Source organism: Bombina bombina, chromosome 4 (genome assembly GCF_027579735.1).
Source record: "Bombina bombina isolate aBomBom1 chromosome 4, aBomBom1.pri, whole genome shotgun sequence".
Lineage (NCBI taxonomy): Eukaryota > Metazoa > Chordata > Amphibia > Anura > Bombinatoridae > Bombina > Bombina bombina.
The window spans coordinates 1237435895-1237459493 of record NC_069502.1 but is presented as its reverse complement, the minus strand read 5'-3'; the positions used below and the strand labels follow the sequence as shown (position 1 = coordinate 1237459493).

Here is a 23599-nt window from a genome sequence, read left to right as displayed (position 1 = left end):
TGAAACAGTATATGATTGTTTGATGAAATATGAATCTGATTCTTCTTTTGAAAAATTAAATAAAGAGGTTCAGAAACTAATTGAAAAACTGCAAGGTGAATTGAAGTGCCGAAAAAAGCGCAAATTAATAAGAGACCAAGACGACTATCATAGAGATAAGGTATATATTTACAGAAATAGACCGTACACACGTAATTTTTATGACTCAGGGACAGACAATTCAGACTTTGATTCTGACAATGAAAAACCAACACAATCTGTTGTAAATAGTGAACAAGTCCCTTTAGGTGGAGGAACAGAGGGGGAAGGAGGAGAACATACGACACAAAGATCTCACAGAAACAGAAGAGGGGGAGGTGGGAACACACAGAGCAACAACAGATGCTATCACATGATGACACGGAACAGGCTACGTTTCAATTAGACACTCTAGATAACCACACCTCTCTTCTTGTTAATCCCCCCCCCCCCCCGGGAATACCACCAATATTGTTAACTTGTCTGATTTCAATTTGAATCTTGAACATATTAGACTGTGTGGAAAAAGGCTTAAGTTTTTGCCCTAGTGCCAGATTAGATACCTTTGAAGTCATCAAAGACCTTCATCTTTTCGCACGCAAGCTGGCACTAAAGAAAATCATGAGACCTAGGACTACAATTGACTTGACTGATCAGAAAGAAAGACAAGATTTAAATACACTTGAACAACTTTTAACTGACCAGGAAAGTGGAGTCAGGACTGAAATCAAACCTAAGACGGGTTTCAAAAGAAAGTCCACGTATATGCTAAGCTTTACAACTATAGCTAGTATAGATACTTTCGTTAAAAATGTTACTATAGAACTTGAACAAATCCAATTGACTGGAATAACAAATGACAATTTGACTTATGGAGAGCGCCTTGCCTTGAATGAACTTATGAGACACAACGAGCTGGTGATAAAACCGGCGGATAAAGGAGGCAATGTAGTCATCCTTAATCAAGCCTATTACATAGAGGAGGCCAACAGACAATTGGGGGATGCAGAACAATACCAAAATGTAACATATGATACTTATCTGAAATCTAATAATGAATTGCTGTTTCTGCTCAACAATGCTAGAAGAAATGGTCTCATAAGCAGCCAGGAGCAGGGTTTTCTCTATAACGACAAACCCAAAGTGCCAGTTTTCTATTGGATACCTAAGCTGCATAAGTCAGCCACTAGACCCCCCGGACGGCCGATTATATCGGGAATAGGGGGCCCTACAGAGGGTATTAGTCAATATGTGGACTCTTTTTTGAAACCCTTCTTACCAGAACTAAGAACATTCACTCAAGACTCAATAGACGTCATTAGGAAATTGGATGGTATTACTATATCAGAAAAAACCTTGTTTGTATCCCTCGATGTGGAATCGTTTTATTCTTCGATTCCACATGTTGTAGGGATTCAGGCCTGTGAATACTTCTTAAAAACAAGAGGTACTGATTACAATATGCACACAAAATTTGTAATCCAACTTCTGGACTTTGTACTTAAAAATAATATATTAATGTTTAATGGTAGATATTATCGTCAACTTTGCGGTACTGCCATGGGGGCCACGTGTGTCTCCACCTATGCCTGCCTACACCTAGGGTTCTGGGAGAACCAGGTTGTGTTTGGAGATCTGGCCGCATGGGTGGAGGCACATGTGACCCTATGGATTAGGTACGTGGACGATATACTGATACTATGGGAAGGCACGAATGAAGAATTGCAAGAATTTGTAACAATTCTGAACAAGAATGATTATAACATCTTCCTTACTTGCACAAGTAGCTATACTGATATCAGTTTCCTTGATCTGCTTATAAGCAAAAAAGGTAACCTAATCCATACAGAAGTGTACAGAAAACCTACAGATTCAAATAGCATTTTGCTAGGTAGCAGCCATCACCCTGAGAACTTGAAGAAAGGTATCCCATACGGCCAATTTTTACGGTTGCGCCGTACATGTTCTGACACATATACTTTCAAAAAACAAGCTTCTGAGATGACAGAAAGATTCCTACAACGAGGGTATTCTAAGAGGGCCTTAAAGAAAGCCAAATATCGTGCCTTAACCTAAGAAAGAAGCAATCTGTGATATAGGCAGAGAGATCAGCCTCCTGTTGACAACAAAGTGCGCTTTATAACTAACTTTAATTCTCACTGGCGAATGCTTAAAATTATTCTTCAAAATAATTGGTACTTGTTGGCTCAGGATGAGGATCTCTCTGAGTGTATTGACCAATACCCATCAATGACCGCAAGGAGAGCTAGTAATCTTAAGGATTTAGTAGTCAAAAGTGAATTTGTAAAAACAACTCCAAAGAATTGGCTAACAAACCATTCTCAAAATATTGTGGGCTGCTCTCCCTGTGGTCATTGTGCAGCATGTACATTTGTAAAACGAACAAAAACATTAGAGACCAGCACAGGCAGAAAATACCAAATTAAATCTTTCATTAATTGTTCCAGCATAGGTATTATCTATTTACTGTCCTGCCCGTGCCAGTGTTTCTATATAGGGAAAACCTATAGGGAATTCAGGTCCAGAATCTATGAGCACCGAGATGACATCAAGAAAGTGGAAGTGGAAGTGGATAGTCCAATTGCTAGGCATTTTGCCCAATACCATAATATAGGTATTGAAAAAGTAAACCCACATAGAAGAGGTGGAAACATTGATACCACACTTCTCCAGAAAGAAACACGATGGATTTACCATCTAAAAACATTGTCCCCTGTCGGATTAAATGAAAAGCTTGAATTTGTCTCGTTCCTTCCAAAAAATTAAAAATTAAAATATCAAAATGAATGTATGAGTGTATATTCAACTCATGTGTTTCTCTTCCCTGCTTCTCAGTGGCCGGGATCCTCCCAGTGTACCTGTCCGGCTACTCACGCATAACTTTGAATTTAAATATTTAAAATTTAAAAATTAAAATTGAAAATGAATTGCTACTGTATCCATTAATATATTTAATTATATAAAGAGTTTAATGTATGTGCAATAAGTATGTAAAGAGTAGAATCATTTTATTGCAGCACGCACACTGACAAATCCAGACTTATGCTTAATTGAGCTTATGTAAATATAGCTGTTCACGGTTCTTGTATATGGATAACTGCTATTTAAGGTATATTTATAAATAGTAGGTAGTATAAAATTATACATTTGTTTTATGTTTGTCCCCTTGTTGCTGTCCGTCTATGTATTGTGTGATGAGTGATCGTTATAGGCATAGTCATTTTTCATCTTACGCCTTTACATTAGGTTTAGCCTCTGGCATTTCCCCTTTAAAGGATTTACAAATACGGCAATATGTTATGTGCCGCTTTAAGGAGTGATGATGCTAGCATCAGATGACTTGCCTTCCACCAATAAAAAAGACGTTTGTACGTTACAACCCGGAAGAAGCTCCATGCTGCAAGTCAGGAGTGAAACGCGCAACAGGACGCGTCGGTGAGCAGCGCTTTATTCCGTGGGATCCCCCACTCTATCATTTGGAGCAGCATGCCAGTGGTAATATCTGTCAAGTGCCGATCAAGAAAACCGAGTCAAGTGTGAGGTGGTAGTGAGTTCTCTTTGAAGGGTCGCATGTGTGATCATCAACTTAAGGGCTTTTGAGTGTGGTATGAACTGTGTTGCACCTATATTGCATTCTAACTGGATTCCTCTATACTTAGTACACTCGCCCTGCTGACAACCTGTCTCACATAAATCCCACACACTTACTATCTGGACTTACTTACTATTCTGACTGCTGTGCATGTTGATTATCTGGCAATTTGAGTTCCAGTTTTGTTTTGTCATCTATCATCTTCATCGTCATCAGTTTACTTTGACACAATTACTGCTGTGACATTGGAAATATAATTTTATATCATATACCATATTCATTTAACTGTTACATTCAAGTGTCTCATTTATATTTCATCTTCATCTCTGAATAGTCTGTGGTATCATCGAAAGTACATACATCATCTTTTTGTTGTTTTTTTGCTTATCCTTATTTTCTGGACTACTTTGCCAGCTTAGGATGTTATTAGAGTGGTATGAGGGGCCCATGTGATCTGTCTGTTTGTCTTTTGTGTGTGTTCCATGTTATATGTGTTGCATTAATGTATTCTGTATTTTATGAAAGCCATTAGTTATTTAAAGCTTTTTATTCTATATGAAATCATGCTACATTAAACTGTATATCATTTTTGCTATGTTCTGGTACTCTAGTCATTATTATTAAGTGGGCAATTTGAACTGGTCTTTTTGCTGCACCGTATTTTGGTTCAGCTTTCTCTCTCTTTTTTCTTTGGTATATTACACTTACTTACCAGACTAAAGCCCCCCTTTTGCTATAATTGTGTATCATATATTGTTTGAACTTCTTCTTGTTTGTTATATTTACAATCTTTTCCCTTATAGGAAACACCAAACTCACCTACAAGCCTGCAAAAAGTACTTAGATAGTATCCCAATCCCCCAACTAACTACAGATCAATGTAAAATCTTAGACAGACCTATTCAATCCTCCGAAATTCAAGTGCAATAAAGCATCTAAAACAAAACAAGGCCCCTGGCCCCGATGGATTTTCTGGCCTTTATTATAAAACATTTGCCAGACACCTAATCCCACACCTCACGTCCCTGTTTATTTCAATCTCAGACCGCTTCCCATTTCCCGATACTATGTTACAGGCCAATATCTCGGTCATAGCTAAACCCAGCAAACCTCCAAATACAACCGTGAATTTTACACCAATTTCGTTGCTTAACATAGACTCAAAACTGTATGCCAAAGTTTTAGCCACACGCCTAAACCAAATTTTACCTTCAATCGTGCATCAGGATCAAAATGGCTTTGTACCGCACAGAGAGGCTAAAGACAATACAGTCAAAATCCTAAACCTCCTTGAACACATCACCCTAAACAAGACACGACTATATTTTTATCCACAGATGCCAAAAAAGGCATTTGACCAACTTGACTGGACTTACCTTAATGCGACCCTGCAACGCTTTCAATTCCCTAACTCTTTTATTCAAAAAATACTAGCTTTATACACCAACCCCACAGCACAGATAAGAATCAATGGAACTCTCTCAGACCCATTTGAAATTAGAAATTCATCCAGACAAGGCTGCCCTCTTTCCCCTCTTCTCTTCATTCTATCTCTAGAACCCTTGGCCATCAAAATTAGATTAAACAAGCAAATCTATGGGATCGATATCGAGAACCAATCACACAAATTGGGCATCTTTGCGGATGACATACTCCTGACACTCACAAATCCCACTATCTCCCTTAAATCTGCTCTCTCAGAATTGTCACAATTTGGATACTTATCTAACTTTTTGGTTAACATGAACAAGTCAGAATACCTACCCATTAATCTCTCACACCAATCCCTAAAAAAATGAAATTTAAGTTGTCCCATTAAGTTACAAACAAACGGGTAGATTACAAATTGTGCGTTAGGCATAAAAAGCAGCATTAGCCGGTCCTAACGCTGCTTTTTAATGCCCGCTGGTATTACGAGTCTTGCAGGTACAGGTGTACCGCTCACTTTTTTAGCCAGACTTGGAAATACCGCAAATCCACTTACGTAAATTGCGTATCCTCTTTTTTCAATGGGACTTGCATAGCGCCGGTATTACGAGTATGCCAAAAAGTGAGCAGTAGACCCTCTCCTGTCAAGACTGGTACCGCATTTTAAAGTCAGTAGTTTGAGTTTTACACTACAAAGCCGTAGCATAAAACTCTTAACTAAAATGCTAAAAAGTACACTAACACCCATAAACTACATATTAACCCCTAAACCGAGGCCCTCCCTCATCACAAACACTAAAAGAAAAATTTTAACCCCTAATCTGCCGAACCGGACATCACCGCCACTATAATAAATATATTAACCCCTAAACCGCCGCCCTCGCACCTCGCAAACACTAGTTAAATATTATTAACCCCTTATCTGACGTCCCTAACATTGCCGCCACCTACATACATTTATTAACCCCTAATCTGCCGCCACTATACTAAATGTATTAACCCCTAAACCTAAGTCTAACCCTAAACCTAACACCCCCTAACTTAAATATAATTAAAAGAAATCTAAATAAAAATTCCTATCATTAACTAAATTATTCCTATTTAAAACTAAATACTTACCTATAAAATAAACCATAAGATAGCTACAATATAACTAATAGTTACATTGTAGCTATCTTAGGGTTTATTTTTATTTCTTTCATGTAATTAGCAAGAGTCCATGAGCTAGTGACGTATGGGATATACATTCCTACCAGGAGGGGCAAAGTTTCCCAAACCTCAAAATGCCTATAAATACACCCCTCACCACACCCACAAATCAGTTTTACAAACTTTGCCTCCCATGGAGGTGGTGAAGTAAGTTTGTGCTAGATTCTACGTTGATATGCGCTTCGCAGCAGCCTGGAGCCCGGTTTTCCTCTCAGTGTGCAGTGAATGTCAGAGGGATGTGAGGAGAGTATTGCCTATTTGAATTCAATGGTCTCCTTCTACGGGATCTTTTTCATAGGTTCTCTGTTATCGGTCGTAGAGATTCATCTTTTACCTCCCTTTTCAGATCGACGATATACTCTTATATACCATTACCTCTACTGATTCTCGTTTCAGTACTGGTTTGGCTTTCTACTACATGTAGATGAGTGTCCTGGGGTAAGTAAATCTTATTTTTTGTGACACTCTAAGCTATGGTTGGGCACTTTTATGTAAAAGTTCTAAATATATGTGTTTAAACATTTATTTGCCTTGATTCAGGATGATCAATATTCCTTATTTCAGACAGACAGTTTCATTATTTGGGATAATGCATATGAATTTTCAATTTTTTTTTTCTTACCTTTAAAATTGACTTTTTTCTCTGTGGGCTGTGAGGCTGAAAATGCTTCATTTTATTGCGTCATTCTTGGCGCTGACTTTTTTGGCGCAAAAAATTTCTTTGTCATTTCCGGCGTCATACTTGTCGCTGGAAGTTGTTCGTGATTACGTCATTTTTTTGATGTTTTGCGCCAAAAGTGTCGGCGTCACCGGATGTGGCGTCATTCTTGACATTTTTTAGCGCCAAAAAAGACGCCCACATTTTTTAGCGCCAAAAAAGACGCCCACATTATTGGCGCCTAAAATGCTTTTGGCGCTAAAAAATGTGGGCGTCTTTTTTGGCGCTAAAAAATGTGGGCGTCATTTTTGTCTCCACCTTTTTTTCTCCTCATTATTTAAGTCTCATTTTTCTTTTGCTTCTGGTTACTAGAGGCTTGTTCATTGGCATTTTTTCCCATTCCTGAAACTGTCATTTAAGGAATTTGATAGATTTTGCTTTATATGTTGTTTTTTCTCTTACATATTGCAAGATGTCTCAGATTGACCCTGGATCAGAATCTACTTCTGGAAAAACGCTGCCTGATGCTGGTTCTACCAAAGTTAAGTGCATCTGTTGTAAACTTATGGCATCTGTTCCTCCGGCTGTAGTTTGTGATGAATGTCATGATAAACTTGCTAATGCAGATAAAATTTCCATTAGTAATATTCCATTACCTGTTGCTGTTCCATCAACATCTAATACTCAGGATGTTCCTGTTAATATAAGAGATTTTGTTTCTAAATCTATTAGGAAGGCTATGTCTGTTATTCCTCCTTCCAGTAAGTGTAAAAGGTCTTTTAAAACTTCTCATTTCTCAGATGAATTTTTAAATGAACATCGTCATTCTGATTTGTCTGTTTCTGATGAGGATTTTTCTGGTTCAGAGGATTCTGTCTCAGATATTGACACTGATAAATCGTCATATTTATTTAAAATGGAATTTATTCGTTCTTTACTTAAAGAAGTTTTAATCGCTTTAGAAATTCAGGATTCTAGTCCTCTTGATACTAAATCTAATAAGCGTTTAAATTCGGTTTTTAAACCTCCTGTAGTTATTCCGGAAGTTTTTCCTGTCCCTGATGCTATTTCTGAAGTAATTTCTAGGGAATGGAATAATCTGGGTAATTCTTTTACTCCTTCTAAAAGATTTAAGAAATTGTATCCTGTGCCATCTGACAGATTAGAGTTTTGGGACAAAATCCCTAAAGTTGATGGGGCTATCTCTACTCTTGCTAAGCGTACTACTATTTCTACGGCAGATAGCACTTCCTTTAAGGATCCTTTAGATAGGAAGATTGATTCCTTTCTAAGGAAAGCTTATTTATGTTCAGGTAATCTTCTTAGGCCTGCTATTTCTTTGGCTGATGTTGCTGCAGCTTCCATTTTTTGGTTGGAGGCTTTGGCGCAACAAGTGTCAGATCATAATACTCATAGCATTGTTAAACTTCTTCAACATGCTAATAACTTTATTTGTGATGCCATCTTTGATATCATCAGAGTTGATGTCAGGTATATGTCTTTAGCTATTCTAGCTAGAAGAGCTTTATGGCTTAAAACTTGGAATGCTGATATGTCTTCTAAGTCAACTTTGCTTTCCCTTTCTTTCCAAGGTAATAAATTGTTTGGTTCTCAGTTGGATTCTATTATTTCAACTGTTACTGGGGGGAAAGGAAATTTTTTACCTCAGGATAAAAAATCTAAAGGTAAATATAGGGCTGCTAATCGTTTTCGTTCCTTTCGTCAGAATAAGGAACAGAAGCCTGATCCTTCCCCTAAAAGAACGGTTTCTGTTTGGAAACCGTCTCCAGTCTGGAATAAATCCAAGCCTTTTAGAAAGCCAAAGCCCGCTCCCAAGTCCACATGAAGGTGCGGCCCTCATTCCAGCGCAGCTGGTAGGGGGCAGATTACGATTTTTCAAAGAAATTTGGATCAAATCGATTCACAGTCTTTGGATTCAGAACATTGTTTCACAAGGGTACAGAATAGGTTTCAGGGTAAGGCCACCTGCAAGAAGATTTTTTCTTTCTCGCATTCCAATAAATCCAGTGAAGGCTCAGGCATTTTTGAAATGTGTTTCAGATCTAGAGTTGGCTGGAGTTATTGTGCCAGTTCCAGTTCTGGAACAAGGGCTGGGGTTTTACTCAAATCTATTCATTGTACCAAAGAAGGAGAATTCCTTCAGACCAGTTCTGGATTTAAAAATATTGAATCGATATGTAAGGATACCAACATTCAAAATGGTAACTATAAGGACTATTCTGCCTTTTGTTCAGCAAGGGCATTATATGTCCACAATAGATTTGCAGGATGCATATCTGCATATTCCGATTCATCCAGATCACTTTCAGTTTCTGAGATTCTATTTTCTAGACAAGCATTACCAATTTGTGGCTCTGCCGTTCAGCCTAGCAACGGCTCCAAGGATTTTTTCAAAAGTTCTCGGTGCCCTTCTATCTGTAATCAGAGAACAGGGTATTGTGGTATTTCCTTATTTGGACGATATCTTGGTACTTGCTCAGTCTTCACATTTAGCAGAATCTCATACGAATCGACTTGTGTTGTTTCTTCAAGAACATGGTTGGAGGATCAATTTACCAAAGAGTTCATTGATTCCTCAGACAAGGGTAACCTTTTTAGGTTTCCAAATAGATTCAGTGTCCATGACTTTGTCTCTGACGGACAAGAGACGTCTGAAATTGATTTCAGCCTGTCGAAACCTTCAGTTTCAATCATTCCCTTCGGTAGCTTTATGCATGGAAATTCTAGGTCTTATGACTGCTGCATCGGACGCGATCCCCTTTGCTCGTTTTCACATGCGACCTCTTCAGCTCTGTATGCTGAACCAGTGGTGCAGGGATTATACAAAGATATCACAGTTAATATCTTTAAATCCGATTGTACGACATTCTCTGACGTGGTGGACAGATCACCATCATTTAATTCAAGGGGCTTCTTTTGTTCTTCCAACCTGGACTGTGATCTCAACAGATGCGAGTCTGACAGGTTGGGGAGCAGTATGGGGGTCTCTGACAGCGCAGGGGGTTTGGGAATCTCAGGAGGCGAGATTACTAATCAACATTTTGGAACTCCGTGCGATTTTCAGAGCTCTTCAGTCGTGGCCTCTTCTGAAGAGAGAATCGTTCATTTGTTTTCAGACGGACAATGTCACAACCGTGGCATATATCAATCATCAAGGGGGGACTCACAGTCCTCTGGCTATGAAAGAAGTATCTCGAATACTTGTATGGGCGGAATCCAGCTCCTGTCTAATTTCTGCGGTTCACATCCCAGGTATAGACAATTGGGAAGCGGATTATCTCAGTCGCCAGACGTTGCATCCGGGCGAATGGTCTCTTCATCCAGAGGTATTTCTTCAGATTGTTCAAATCTGGGGTCTTCCAGAAATTGATCTGATGGCTTCTCATCTAAACAAGAAACTTCCCAGGTATCTGTCCAGATCCAGGGATCCTCAGGCGGAGGCAGTGGATGCATTTTCGCTTCCTTGGAAGTATCATCCTGCCTATATCTTTCCGCCTCTAGTTCTTCTTCCAAGAGTGATTTCCAAGATTCTAAAGGAGCGTTCGTTTGTACTGCTGGTGGCTCCAGCATGGCCTCACAGGTTTTGGTATACGGATCTTGTTCGGATGGCCAGTTGCCAACCTTGGACTCTTCCGTTAAGACCAGACCTTCTATCTCAAGGCCCATTTTTCCATCAGGATCTCAAATCATTAAATTTGAAGGTATGGAGATTGAACGCTTGATTCTTAGTCATAGAGGTTTCTCTGACTCCGTAATTAATACTATGTTACAGGCTCGTAAATCTGTGTCTAGGAAGATATATTATCGAGTCTGGAAGACTTACATTTCTTGGTGTTCTTCTCATCAATTTTCCTGGCATTCTTTTAGAATTCCTAGAATTTTACAGTTTCTTCAGGATGGTCTGGATAAAGGTTTGCCTGCAAGTTCCTTGAAAGGACAAATTTCTGCTCTTTCTGTGCTGTTTCACAGAAAGATTGCTAATCTTCCTGATATTCATTGTTTTGTACAGGCTTTGGTTCGTATCAAACCTGTCATTAAGTCAATTTCTCCTCCTTGGAGTTTAAATTTGGTTCTGGGAGCTCTACAAGCTCCTCCTTTTGAACCTATGCATTCTCTAGATATTAAATTACTTTCTTGGAAAGTTTTGTTTCTTTTGGCCATCTCTTCTGCTAGAAGAGTTTCTGAGTTATCTGCTCTTTCTTGTGAATCTCCTTTTCTGATTTTTCATCAGGATAAGGCAGTGTTGCGGACTTCATTTAAATTTTTACCTAAGGTTGTGAATTCTAACAACATTAGTAGAGAGATTGTGGTTCCTTCATTGTGTCCTAATCCTAAGAATTCTAAGGAAAGATCATTACATTCTTTGGATGTAGTAAGAGCTTTGAAATATTATGTTGAAGCTACTAAAGATTTCCGAAAAACTTCTAGTCTCTTTGTTATCTTTTCTGGTTCTAGGAAAGGTCAGAAAGCCTCTGCCGTTTCTTTGGCGTCTTGGTTAAAGTCTTTGATTCATCATGCTTATGTTGAGTCGGGTAGAACTCCGCCTCAAAGGATTACAGCTCATTCAACTAGGTCAGTTTCTACTTCCTGGGCATTTAGGAATGAAGCTTCGGTTGATCAGATTTGCAAAGCAGCTACTTGGTCTTCTTTGCATACTTTTACTAAATTCTACCATTTTGATGTGTTTGCTTCTTCTGAAGCAGTTTTTGGTAGAAAAGTACTTCAGGCAGCTGTTTCAGTTTGATTCTTCTGCTTATAATTTCAGTTTTTTTCATTATAAGATTTAAACTTTGTTTGGGGTGTGGATTATTTTTCAGCGGAATTGGCTGTCTTTATTTTTTTTTTTTTTTTTTTTTTAAGTATTTTTATTGAGGTATAACAAATCATACATTAAATCGAAATGCTTGGTCAAGAACATATCACACTTAGACATATTTTCAACATAACATGTTATATAGAAACCTGACCTTTAGCTAAAAACCATAACCTCGTTGAATTTTCATTTTTACAAGAGAAATACATAAAAAGAGAAAAGGAAAGAAGAGAAAGAAAGAAGAGAAGAAGAAGATTGTCATTTATATCGTGGAATTCAGACTTCAAGATTCTTGTGTACCCTGTATCGCAAGCCATCAGACTTCAATATCTATTTAATTATCATATTTGTTATATATATAATCTTCCCAAATAAAGAGAATCTCATGATAGAAGTCTATGCGTTGTGATTTCATGTAGTGGTATTCCTCTAATTGAATAGTTTTGTGCATTGTATCAATCCACTGGGCCGTGTTTGGGATTGAGGATTGTTTCCAATATTTTGCTATTAGAGTCTTAGCGCTATTGGAAGCAATTTGAAGTATGGACAAATGTGTAGCCAATAGTTTCCTGGGGGGTTTATTAAGGAGCCAAACTAACGGGTCCTGCGGGATAGTGATCCCCAGTATCTTCTCCGTTTGGCTTATAACATCTCTCCAGAAGGGGGAAATGTTTGGGCATAACCACCATATATGTCCCATAGTGCCTCTCCCTCTGTCGCAACGCCAGCATATATCTGATCTTTGAGGATATAAGGTTTTTAAACGTGTAGGGGTATAATACCAACGATGCAATATTTTAAAATTAATTTCTAGTATTCTAGCTGATGTGGAAGCTTTCATTGTTCTTTTAAATATCATATGCTTCTCCTTTGGGGAGATTCTAAGATTCAACTCCGATTCCCATTTTTGAATATAATGGTGTTCTAGGCCTAACGGTTCTTGTTGTAGCATGTGGTATATAATTGATAGAGTGTGCCTAATCGGTTGTGCAGACAAGCATAGTTTCTCAAAATTGGTAGGTGATCTTAACATATTATTTTTCCCTTTGTGGTTCTGAAGAAAAGAGTGTGCTTGCAAATAGAAAAACCAACTATTAAATATATGTAGTTCATCTTCTAGGAGTTTTAGCCTTGTATGCATTTTGCCTCCCTCTGACAATGCAAAGAATGGTAAGTTGCTCCTTTTATCTAGGGGGTCTAATTTAGCAATTCCCATTCCTGGAAGAAACTCTGGATTTCCAAGCAAGGGTGTCAATGGGGATGGTATAGAGGAAAGCATGGGATATTTTACTAATAACCTATTCCACATTTTGTATGTCTCTTCTGTAATAAAATTACCCACAATTCTCAGACGGCCTTCAGAGCTATCCAGCCAACACAGAGAACCCAGGTGAGAACATTGGTGCATTTGGTGTTCAATTCGCACCCAGATTTTATCAAGGTAATTAGTGTTCCAGTCTACTACCCGCTGTAAGAAAGTCGCCTGTCTATATTTCTCAAGATCCGGAACTCCCAGACCCCCTGACTCTTTAGGGAGAGTCATTAACTTTCTATTAATTCTAGGGTGTTTCCTATCCCATATATAGTCATTAATTATTCTCTGTAGTGAAGGGATGTAGGATGAGGGGAGGGGGATTGGTACCGTCTGTAAAACGTATAAAAGTCTGGGCAGTATATTCATAGTGATTGTGTTCATTCTCCCTAGCCAACTAAGGCGTTTAGATCTCCAGGAGCTTAAGTCTGCTACAATGTTCTTTTTAAGAGATTCATAGTTAAGAGTTAATAAGTCAGCTTGGTTGTGAGACAGGAAAATCCCCAGGTATTTAATGTAAGAGGATTGCCAACGAAAGGGGCAAATTTGTTTTGTAAGATTAAGTTCTTCTTCAGACAAGTTAATGTTCATAATTTCAGATTTTGATTGATTAATTAAGAAGTTGGACACAATTCTGAAATCATGAAGTTCTTTCATTAATTCAGGGATTGACTGGCTAGGTGACGACAATGTAAACAGGATGTCATCCGCGAATAGTGAAAGTTTATAGGTATGATTCTGAAGGGTTAGGCCGCAAATATTTTTATTTTCCCTTATTTTTAATGCCAATATTTCTATAGCGCATGCGAAAAGTAGGGGGGATAAGGGACATCCCTGTCTAGTGCCATTTTTAATATAGAAGGGGGCTGAGAGATCTCCATTTACCAGTATGCGTGCACTTGGGCTATTATATAAAGCAAAGATTTTCCCTAGGATACCCTTGCCAAAACCGAATCTTTCTAAAATGTGATGCAGAAACGTCCAATCTACACGATTGAACGCTTTCTCAGCGTCTGTGGATACCATCACTATTTGTGAATCAGAAGATAGTGCATGTTGGATTAAATGAAGGGAACGGATTGTGTTATCTTTGGCCTCCCTGTTAATAACAAAACCAACTTGGTCTCCGTGTATCAAAGAAGGCATAATGGGTCCTAATCTATTTGCAAGTATCTTGGCAAAGATCTTTGAATCGTTATTTAGCAAGGATATCGGTCGATAATTCATAACCATATCTGTTGATTTCCCAGGTTTGGGCAATAATACTATTGTGGCCTCTAATGATTGTTGTAAGAAGGGAGTGGCCTCATTTATAACGTTATACAGTCTACATAACTGGGGGGCAATTATGGGTTGAAAGCTTTTGTAGTACAAATTAGTGAAGCCATCCGGCCCTGGAGCTTTACCATTAGGTAAATGTTTGATGACATTAATAACTTCTTCAACTTGAATTGGGCTATCTAATTGTTCTTGTTGTTCTTTTGATAAGGTGGGGATCTGTATGCTATCTAAATATCTCTTAATATGGGAGCTAAAGGAGTCATCGCGTCTAGTGACTATGGGGTCAGAGTCTTTCAAATTATACAAACCTTCGAAGTATTCTCGAAATGCGTTAGCTATAGAAGTGGTATTAGAACATGTGGAGCATTTTGCATTTTTAATTGACATAATAAAAGATCTATTTGTTCTTCTACGTAATTTCCTAGCTAAGAATCTCCCGCTCTTATTGTCACTGTCAAAATAAACTTGTTTAAGTCGGAGGGCATTTTTCTTATATCTATGTAGGAGTTGAGAGTTCATTTCCTGTCTTTTGTTACAGAGTTCGGTATACACAGGTTCATCCCCCGGGTTCTGTCTGTGTTGGGACTCCAAATCAGTAATTTGTTGTAATGTTGTTTCTAATCTAGCTTTTTGTTGTTTAACTTGAAAGCTTTTATGGCTAATACATTCTCCCCTAATGACACTTTTATGTGCTTCCCACACAACTCTTTCGTCCATTTGTGGAGATGAGTTTAGTTCAAAATATTCAGCTAAAGATTTCCCCAATTTTTCATTTATTAGTGTGTCTTCTATTAGGGAGGATTCAAATTTCCAATTAAATATTTTTTGAGAGATGTTAGGCCAATGTAGACTACAGCTCATAAAAGAATGATCTGACCATGTGCATGTTAGAATCTTGCTTTGTACTATATAGGAGAAACTAGAGACATCCATGAACAGATAGTCTATCCTAGAGTATAATTTGTGTGGGGCAGAATAGAATGTATAGTCTCTTGTATGTGGGTTTAGAGATCTCCACACGTCATGTACTGCTAAGTCCCTCATGTTCTGTTTTATTGCTGCGATTCGTTTGGATGGGATAGACGAAGAGTGTGTAGAGCAGTCAATATGTGGATTGAGTGGTGTATTGAAGTCACCTCCAATGATCAAAGCTCCCTTTGCATTGTCAAGTAGTCTGTTTGTTATCGTCTTAAAGAAGAGATGTTGTTGTGTGTTTGGAGCATATATACAAACTAAAGTTACAAGCTTTCCATACAGTTTACCCGTTACTGCTATAAATCTACCCTCTTTATCTTTGTGGGTAAAAAGCTCCTGAAAAGGAATTTTGCTTTTAATCAGAATCCCAACCCCGTTTGTTTTTGTAGTATTGGAAGAATAAAAGCATTGGCCAAATTTAAATTTATAGGTTTGTGGTTCCCTACCTCTTTTGAAATGCGTCTCTTGAAGCATGACTATATCACTCCTATGTTGTTTAAAGTCAGAGAGAGTTGAATTTCTTTTGAAGGGAGAATTTAGACCTTTGGTGTTAATGGATATTATCCGGAGTTGGTTTATTTGTTTATCTGTCATAGGAAAAGTTGGGTGGGTGTAAGGTTCTTTTTTTTACAAAATGCAGTACTCTTGTTTGAGGTACTGTTCTGAAAGCTGTAGGCTAACAAGTAATATCCAAACACACTCCAAAAAGAGTAGCAGCAAACAATTGTGTTTATTGGGTACAACACAGCATTAACAGCAACGTTTCGGTATTGCTACCTTATTCATGCTAAACATCATACTGAAATGATTCTATTTAAACCCAAACACCACTAGGTGGCGCTGCAGGTTCAACTTCCTATTAACTCTTTACATCAAACTTATTTTATACATCAAAAAACATTAAAAAAAATTCTATAATATATTAATTATAATTAAATTACAATCACAGATATTTATAGAATCATATTATTTTCTCAAATACAGATTAATTCATGAAAAAATAAAAAATTAATTCATAAAAAATTATTATAGAAAGACAGACATATCCAGATCTTTATTTAACCCATTCGGTTCCATAGTGCCTAATTTCCAAATCCAAAAACTTTCTCTCTGTTTAAGGAGAAGTTCTCTATTCCCTAACCTTCTCGGTATTTCTATTTTCTCAATAATTTGAAAGCGCAATTGCCCAATTGAATGGCCCATTTCTACAAAGTGCTGTGCTACTGGCGCTTTAAAATTCTTAATCCGAATAGAGCTTTTATGTTCAATTATCCTATCTTTGATAGTTCTGGTCGTCTCTCCGACGTAGCCACGCCCACAGGGGCATTTAATTAAATAAACCACATAAGTGGTTAAGCAAGTATGAAAGCCATTAATTTTAAACTTTTTTCCAGTAATTGGATGCACAAATGTGGGCCCTTTAATCATGTTGTTACAACAAGAGCATCCCAGACAGGGATAACACCCCTCATTCTTACTTTTAATGAATTTTTGTGTTAACCTAATATTTGTCCCTATATCTGCTCTAACTAATTGTTGTTTCAAATTAAAACTCTGTTTATACGCTGGCATGGGTAAGTTCTTAAATTCTTTAATTTGGGGGTTACATTCAGAGAGTATTGACCAATGTTTTCTCAGGATATATTGGATTTGGTTAGACTGGGAATTAAATTCAGATACAAATATGAGGCGATCCTCTTTATTATTTTCCTTCTGTTTTGTTTTAAGTAAACTTTCTCTAGAAACAGAAAGTGCATGATTAATTTCAGCTTCTAATATATCTGATGGGTATCCTCTTTTAGAAAATCTGTCTGCCATTTCTATCATTCTTTTTCTTAATAAATTTTCATCAGTAATAATTCTGCGGGCTCGTAAGAACTGACTACGGGGAAGTGCCTTCAGGAGGGATCCAGGATGGGCACTATCAAAGTGCAATAAGCTATTCCTGTCTGTTTCTTTTCTAAATAAGTCAACCTTCAGCTCTCTTCCTTCCTTAATAATCCTAGTGTCAAGAAAAGCAATGTTACTCTCACTCCAAGTTAGTTTAAATTTTATGTGGCCAGATGCTCCATTTATATCCTCCACAAATTTAAGTAGGGATCCAACGTCGCCCCCCCACCATATCCCAAAGATATCATCGATATAGCGCCACCAACAGGCGCCATACCGATGAAATCCAGGATTGGAAAAAACAAACTTCTCTTCGAATACATTCATAAAAATGTTAGCGTAATTCGGGGCGACGTTGGACCCCATTGCAGTCCCCTGTATCTGAAGGAAAAATTCATCTCCAAATAAAAAGTAATTACAATAAAGAATCAATTCTAATAGCTGAAGGAGAAAATGAACCTGGGCTTTAGAATAGTTTTTATCCATATCTAACACCATCTTAACAGCACCCATACCGCTCTCGTGAGTAATTGATGTATATAAACTTTCTACATCTAAACTATATAGGATAAACTTGTCAGATTCAAAAACCAAGGTGTCTATCTTTCTTAAAAAGTCACTTGTGTCTTTCAAAAAAGAATTAGATATTTCAACAAATGGTCTAAGAATTCGATCTAGAAAGATAGACACATTGGTTAAGATAGACTGGTTGCTAGCCACAATTGGGCGGCCTGGGGGTTTAAGTAGATTTTTATGCACTTTTGGAAGTGTATAGAGCACAGGAGTGCAAGGGTGCTCTATATATAGAAATTTAAACAAATCTTTACCAATAAGACCATAGTTCAATGCTCTCTGACATATTTTTTTCAACTCATTCTGAATTAGAAATACAGGGTTATTTGGCAATTTCTTGTACACATCGGACATACTTAATTGTTGTTTAATTTCTTCCACATAGTAATTCTTATCTAGGGCAATAATCGCCCCGCCCTTGTCAGCACGCTTCAAAATAATGTCATCCCTAGCTTTTAAAGTTTTTAAGGCAGCTACATTCTTTGCATTAAAGTTACTTTTTTGTTTTTTAATGTAACCAATTTTATTAGATACAGGAATATACCTTTCATTATGTTTCTTTTTGTTAGTGTTAACTTGTAATTTAGATATATCACGTTCTACAAGATTAATGTATGTCTCTATGCTATGATTGTTTTGTGGTGGTAAAAAAGTGCTTTTATTTTTTAAACCAAGCTTAGGTAGATTAAATACAGACTGTTCAGATTCTGATTTAGTACTCTGTTGCAGATTACACATAAACCCTTTTAACCTTAAATTACGGTAGAACTTAAATAAATCTTTGCTAAGTTGGAAAAAGTCACAATCCCTTCTGGGACAGAAGGACAGTCCTTTATTAAGAGTGCACAGTTCATCTTGCGAAAGTTCAGCCTTGGAAATATTAATCACTGTATCTTCTACTTCTTTATCACTAGCAAACAAATTAGCAGCTACCTTTATGACTTTACCCGGTCCGGCATTTACTTGCCCCTTCTCGGTCTCAATTGCTTTTTCTTTTCTTTCTCTTTTTTCTGATCGGCGGTGTTTCCGGCCACCACGCCGATGTCGGATTCGGAGTCCCCCGGTGACGTATCGGAGGATCCGGTACTACTTCCACTCTTCATGGGGTAACGATTCCTACGCCTTTGGAAACCGGAAGCCTGTCTTCTGCTTACTCCTTCCGGATCATACTTCCATCGGTAAACCCTATTTTGGAGGTAATTGTTCTCATCTCTTGAAAACTTTGATCTTTTTCGTTCTTCTATTACCTTTTTCAGGTCTTCAATTTTAGAATTCACCTCTTTTAGTAGTTTCGTTGCTTCATTAAGAGACAGTCCACTCTTGATTTCAGCTTCCATAGATGCCAATTTCTCATCCTGCTCTGCAATCTCTGCATTCAGGCAGTCGACAGTGAGTACCATTAAATCCATAGAGCACTTGTTTAAGATATGTTCAAATCTCTCACAGTAGGTCGTATTCTCTTTCATTAGAGTTGGGCGTGTGCTCATTCTGAGCCCTCTAGGGATTCTTTTCACCCTGTGATATTCCGCAAGGGTGGCGGCATGCAAATCATAGGCTACTCTTTTTTTCTGTAATCTTTCGAAATCCTTTGCAATCGATTCAGAAGGTGCTGTTTTTAGGAAATCTCTTGATCCTTTAGTCAAAGTTGTAATGCGAGCCGCTTCTACATCTGTATATGAGAAAGTCTTTAACTCTTGTTGTGTAGTATCCATGTTCCAAAATCACAGGTAAATTCCTTATCAGGACCTAGGTGCACGAGTCGAGTGGATACAGTATCCAAAATACAAAGTCAATTGACTCAGCACACAACGGTCCTTGTGCCAGCTACCCAAGAGACCCACTCCAGTCTCTAAAGTAATATCCAAACACACTCCAAAAAGAGTAGCAGCAAACAATTGTGTTTATTGGGTACAACACAGCATTAACAGCAACGTTTCGGTATTGCTACCTTATTCATGCTAAACATCATACTGAAATGATTCTATTTAAACCCAAACACCACTAGGTGGCGCTGCAGGTTCAACTTCCTATTAACTCTTTACATCAAACTTATTTTATACATCAAAAAACATTAAAAAAAATTCTATAATATATTAATTATAATTAAATTACAATCACAGATATTTATAGAATCATATTATTTTCTCAAATACAGATTAATTCATGAAAAAATAAAAAATTAATTCATAAAAAATTATTATAGAAAGACAGACATATCCAGATCTTTATTTAACCCATTCGGTTCCATAGTGCCTAATTTCCAAATCCAAAAACTTTCTCTCTGTTTAAGGAGAAGTTCTCTATTCCCTAACCTTCTCGGTATTTCTATTTTCTCAATAATTTGAAAGCGCAATTGCCCAATTGAATGGCCCATTTCTACAAAGTGCTGTGCTACTGGCGCTTTAAAATTCTTAATCCGAATAGAGCTTTTATGTTCAATTATCCTATCTTTGATAGTTCTGGTCGTCTCTCCGACGTAGCCACGCCCACAGGGGCATTTAATTAAATAAACCACATAAGTGGTTAAGCAAGTATGAAAGCCATTAATTTTAAACTTTTTTCCAGTAATTGGATGCACAAATGTGGGCCCTTTAATCATGTTGTTACAACAAGAGCATCCCAGACAGGGATAACACCCCTCATTCTTACTTTTAATGAATTTTTGTGTTAACCTAATATTTGTCCCTATATCTGCTCTAACTAATTGTTGTTTCAAATTAAAACTCTGTTTATACGCTGGCATGGGTATAAACAGAGTTTTAATTTGAAACAACAATTAGTTAGAGCAGATATAGGGACAAATATTAGGTTAACACAAAAATTCATTAAAAGTAAGAATGAGGGGTGTTATCCCTGTCTGGGATGCTCTTGTTGTAACAACATGATTAAAGGGCCCACATTTGTGCATCCAATTACTGGAAAAAAGTTTAAAATTAATGGCTTTCATACTTGCTTAACCACTTATGTGGTTTATTTAATTAAATGCCCCTGTGGGCGTGGCTACGTCGGAGAGACGACCAGAACTATCAAAGATAGGATAATTGAACATAAAAGCTCTATTCGGATTAAGAATTTTAAAGCGCCAGTAGCACAGCACTTTGTAGAAATGGGCCATTCAATTGGGCAATTGCGCTTTCAAATTATTGAGAAAATAGAAATACCGAGAAGGTTAGGGAATAGAGAACTTCTCCTTAAACAGAGAGAAAGTTTTTGGATTTGGAAATTAGGCACTATGGAACCGAATGGGTGAAATAAAGATCTGGATATGTCTGTCTTTCTATAATAATTTTTTATGAATTAATTTTTTATTTTTTCATGAATTAATCTGTATTTGAGAAAATAATATGATTCTATAAATATCTGTGATTGTAATTTAATTATAATTAATATATTATAGAATTTTTTTTAATGTTTTTTGATGTATAAAATAAGTTTGATGTAAAGAGTTAATAGGAAGTTGAACCTGCAGCGCCACCTAGTGGTGTTTGGGTTTAAATAGAATCATTTCAGTATGATGTTTAGCATGAATAAGGTAGCAATACCGAAACGTTGCTGTTAATGCTGTGTTGTACCCAATAAACACAATTGTTTGCTGCTACTCTTTTTGGAGTGTGTTTGGATATTACTTTAGAGACTTCAGTGGGTCTCTTGGGTAGCTGGCACAAGGACCGTTGTGTGCTGAGTCAATTGACTTTGTATTTTGGCTAACAAGTAATGACAATCAAAGGGTGAAAGAAGAGTGAAAGAAAAAAGAGTAAAAGATAGAAAGAGTTCAACAAAGTGAGAAGAAGGATACATATATAGTTTGTAGAGACAGGGGTTGGGTACCAGAGATTCCACTATTAAGAAGTGGAGTTAAGAGAAGACAATCTAAAAGAGTCTTCAAAGAAAAGAACAAAGGTTAGTGCTAAGTCAGTCCTATTTACATGAGACAAATACAGCAACCAACAAAATGCACATTTCTAGCTAAACTGCAAAATATTAAAGTTCTATCCGTAAATACATGGCTAATTCACGCTTAAAGTGCTCTATTGCAACTCTCGAATATTCAGGGCAAAATTATATTCTACCTTAATGACACTACTATTGTGTCTTGATTAATAGGTGTTAGGTGTTAGATAAGGTATCAAAGCCTGAAGACATTTCTGCTAGCTTTTGTTCATAGGATATGCAGCATGTGTCTAGAAGAAAAAGAGCATAATATATAACAACCAAAAAACCATCAAATAACCTAGTTAACATAGCGAACAATAACAGTAAACATAACATTTTCTTTCTTATTTTTTCTCATCAGAGAATTACGAAAAGGATATGGACTGCCCAGTTATGAGCAGTTAGTCTTTGTGAGATTCAAGATTAAGACCTTCAAGAAGTCATGTAGGGAGGTTAGATTTAACAACTGATTCAGAGTTTGTTTGTCTGGGAGGCCTTTTCCTGTATTGAACAATGTTCCATTCAGGTCTCCTGTCTTTCGGGCGAGATGTCATCCCGCTTGTAGCGGGGGTGTTATCTTGTATTGAAGGTGCAGGAATTTCCAGGTTAATGCCTTTGGAAAAAGAGTCCAAGTCCTCCAAAGTTCTGTAGATCCAGGTTTTACCCTCAAGTGATACGATGAGAGCAAATGGATATCCCCAACGGTATCTTATGTTGTGCTTTTGTAAAGTAGTTGTAATAAATTTAGCGTCCTTTCTTTTTTGGAGAGTGATAGGGCTTAAGTCCAGGTAAGCCTGAATCTCCTGATCTTGAAATTTAAGATTAGGGTTATCTCTGAAGAGCTGCCAAATAGTGTCCTTATCTTTAAAGCTAAGGAATTTAATTATCACATCTCGTGGTGGAGCTTGATTTGAAGGTTTTGCTCTCAGAGCTCTGTGAGCTCTCTCTAAAGATATAGAGGATGTGGTATCTGAGGAGTCCATAAGATGGCGAAAGAGTGATTGTAGATAGTCTTCCAGGTCGGAGGGCTCGATAGACTCTGGTATACCTCTAATTCTCAAATTATTTCTTCGCCCTCTGTTGTCCAGATCTTCGAGTTTAACATTCAAATCCTGAATTAAAAGGGATTGCTGTTCTTGAGATTCTGTAATGTCTTTCATCTCTTGTGTCGTCATGTCCAGTGATGACTCTAAATTATCTACTCTGTTGCCGATATCAGTGATATCTTTCTTTAGGTCAGAAATCTCTGTCTTAATCAGATCCTTTAGAGAGTCTATATCATTTTTAGATGGGAGATCATTCAACCTGGTTAAAATTTGTGATAGTTGATCTTGCTGGTGATCCGCCATGATGTCTCCTGACCCTGGCGTTTTGTCAGTATGATTCGAGTTTGCTGGTTCTTGGGATGTGCTTTCTCTATCCTGAGATTGGAAAAAGTCTGTGACTGATTTGAGTGTGGTATGCTGTGATTTCGCAGGTTTATCTGGCTTTATTTGCCGTCTGGAGGACATTATTAAGATTTCAAGTATAAGGTGTATATCTTCGCTGTAATAACTGTATAAAGACACCAGATGCAGCCCCCGTAGTGAGATTGCACAAACAAAAACTTTAAATAGTTCAGGATATAGTTATACTACACAGAGGGTAAAGCAGCACCTGCTATTCAATTATTGAGTTGCTAGTAGGAAATGGCATATTGCTCCCTGAAGTTATAAGCCAAGTTATAAAACATAACAAGCCATCCCAACTGTTTCTTCTGAACACACATTCAGTATATTTGAGATATACGCATATGCATTTGTCATGCTATTTAATGTGTATCTTCATTTCCATATCTGTTTTCCCCCCTCAGAAAAGAACATCTTCATGTTTATT

At 37.4% G+C, this 23599-nt stretch overlaps 1 protein-coding gene across 1 annotated transcript in view; it reads left to right on the top strand.

Annotated features, from left to right (window-relative positions):
- Positions 1-23599, top strand: part of GNMT (glycine N-methyltransferase) — a 126495-nt gene that overhangs the window by 85652 nt on the left and 17244 nt on the right. The gene's annotated exons all lie outside the window — the stretch shown is intronic.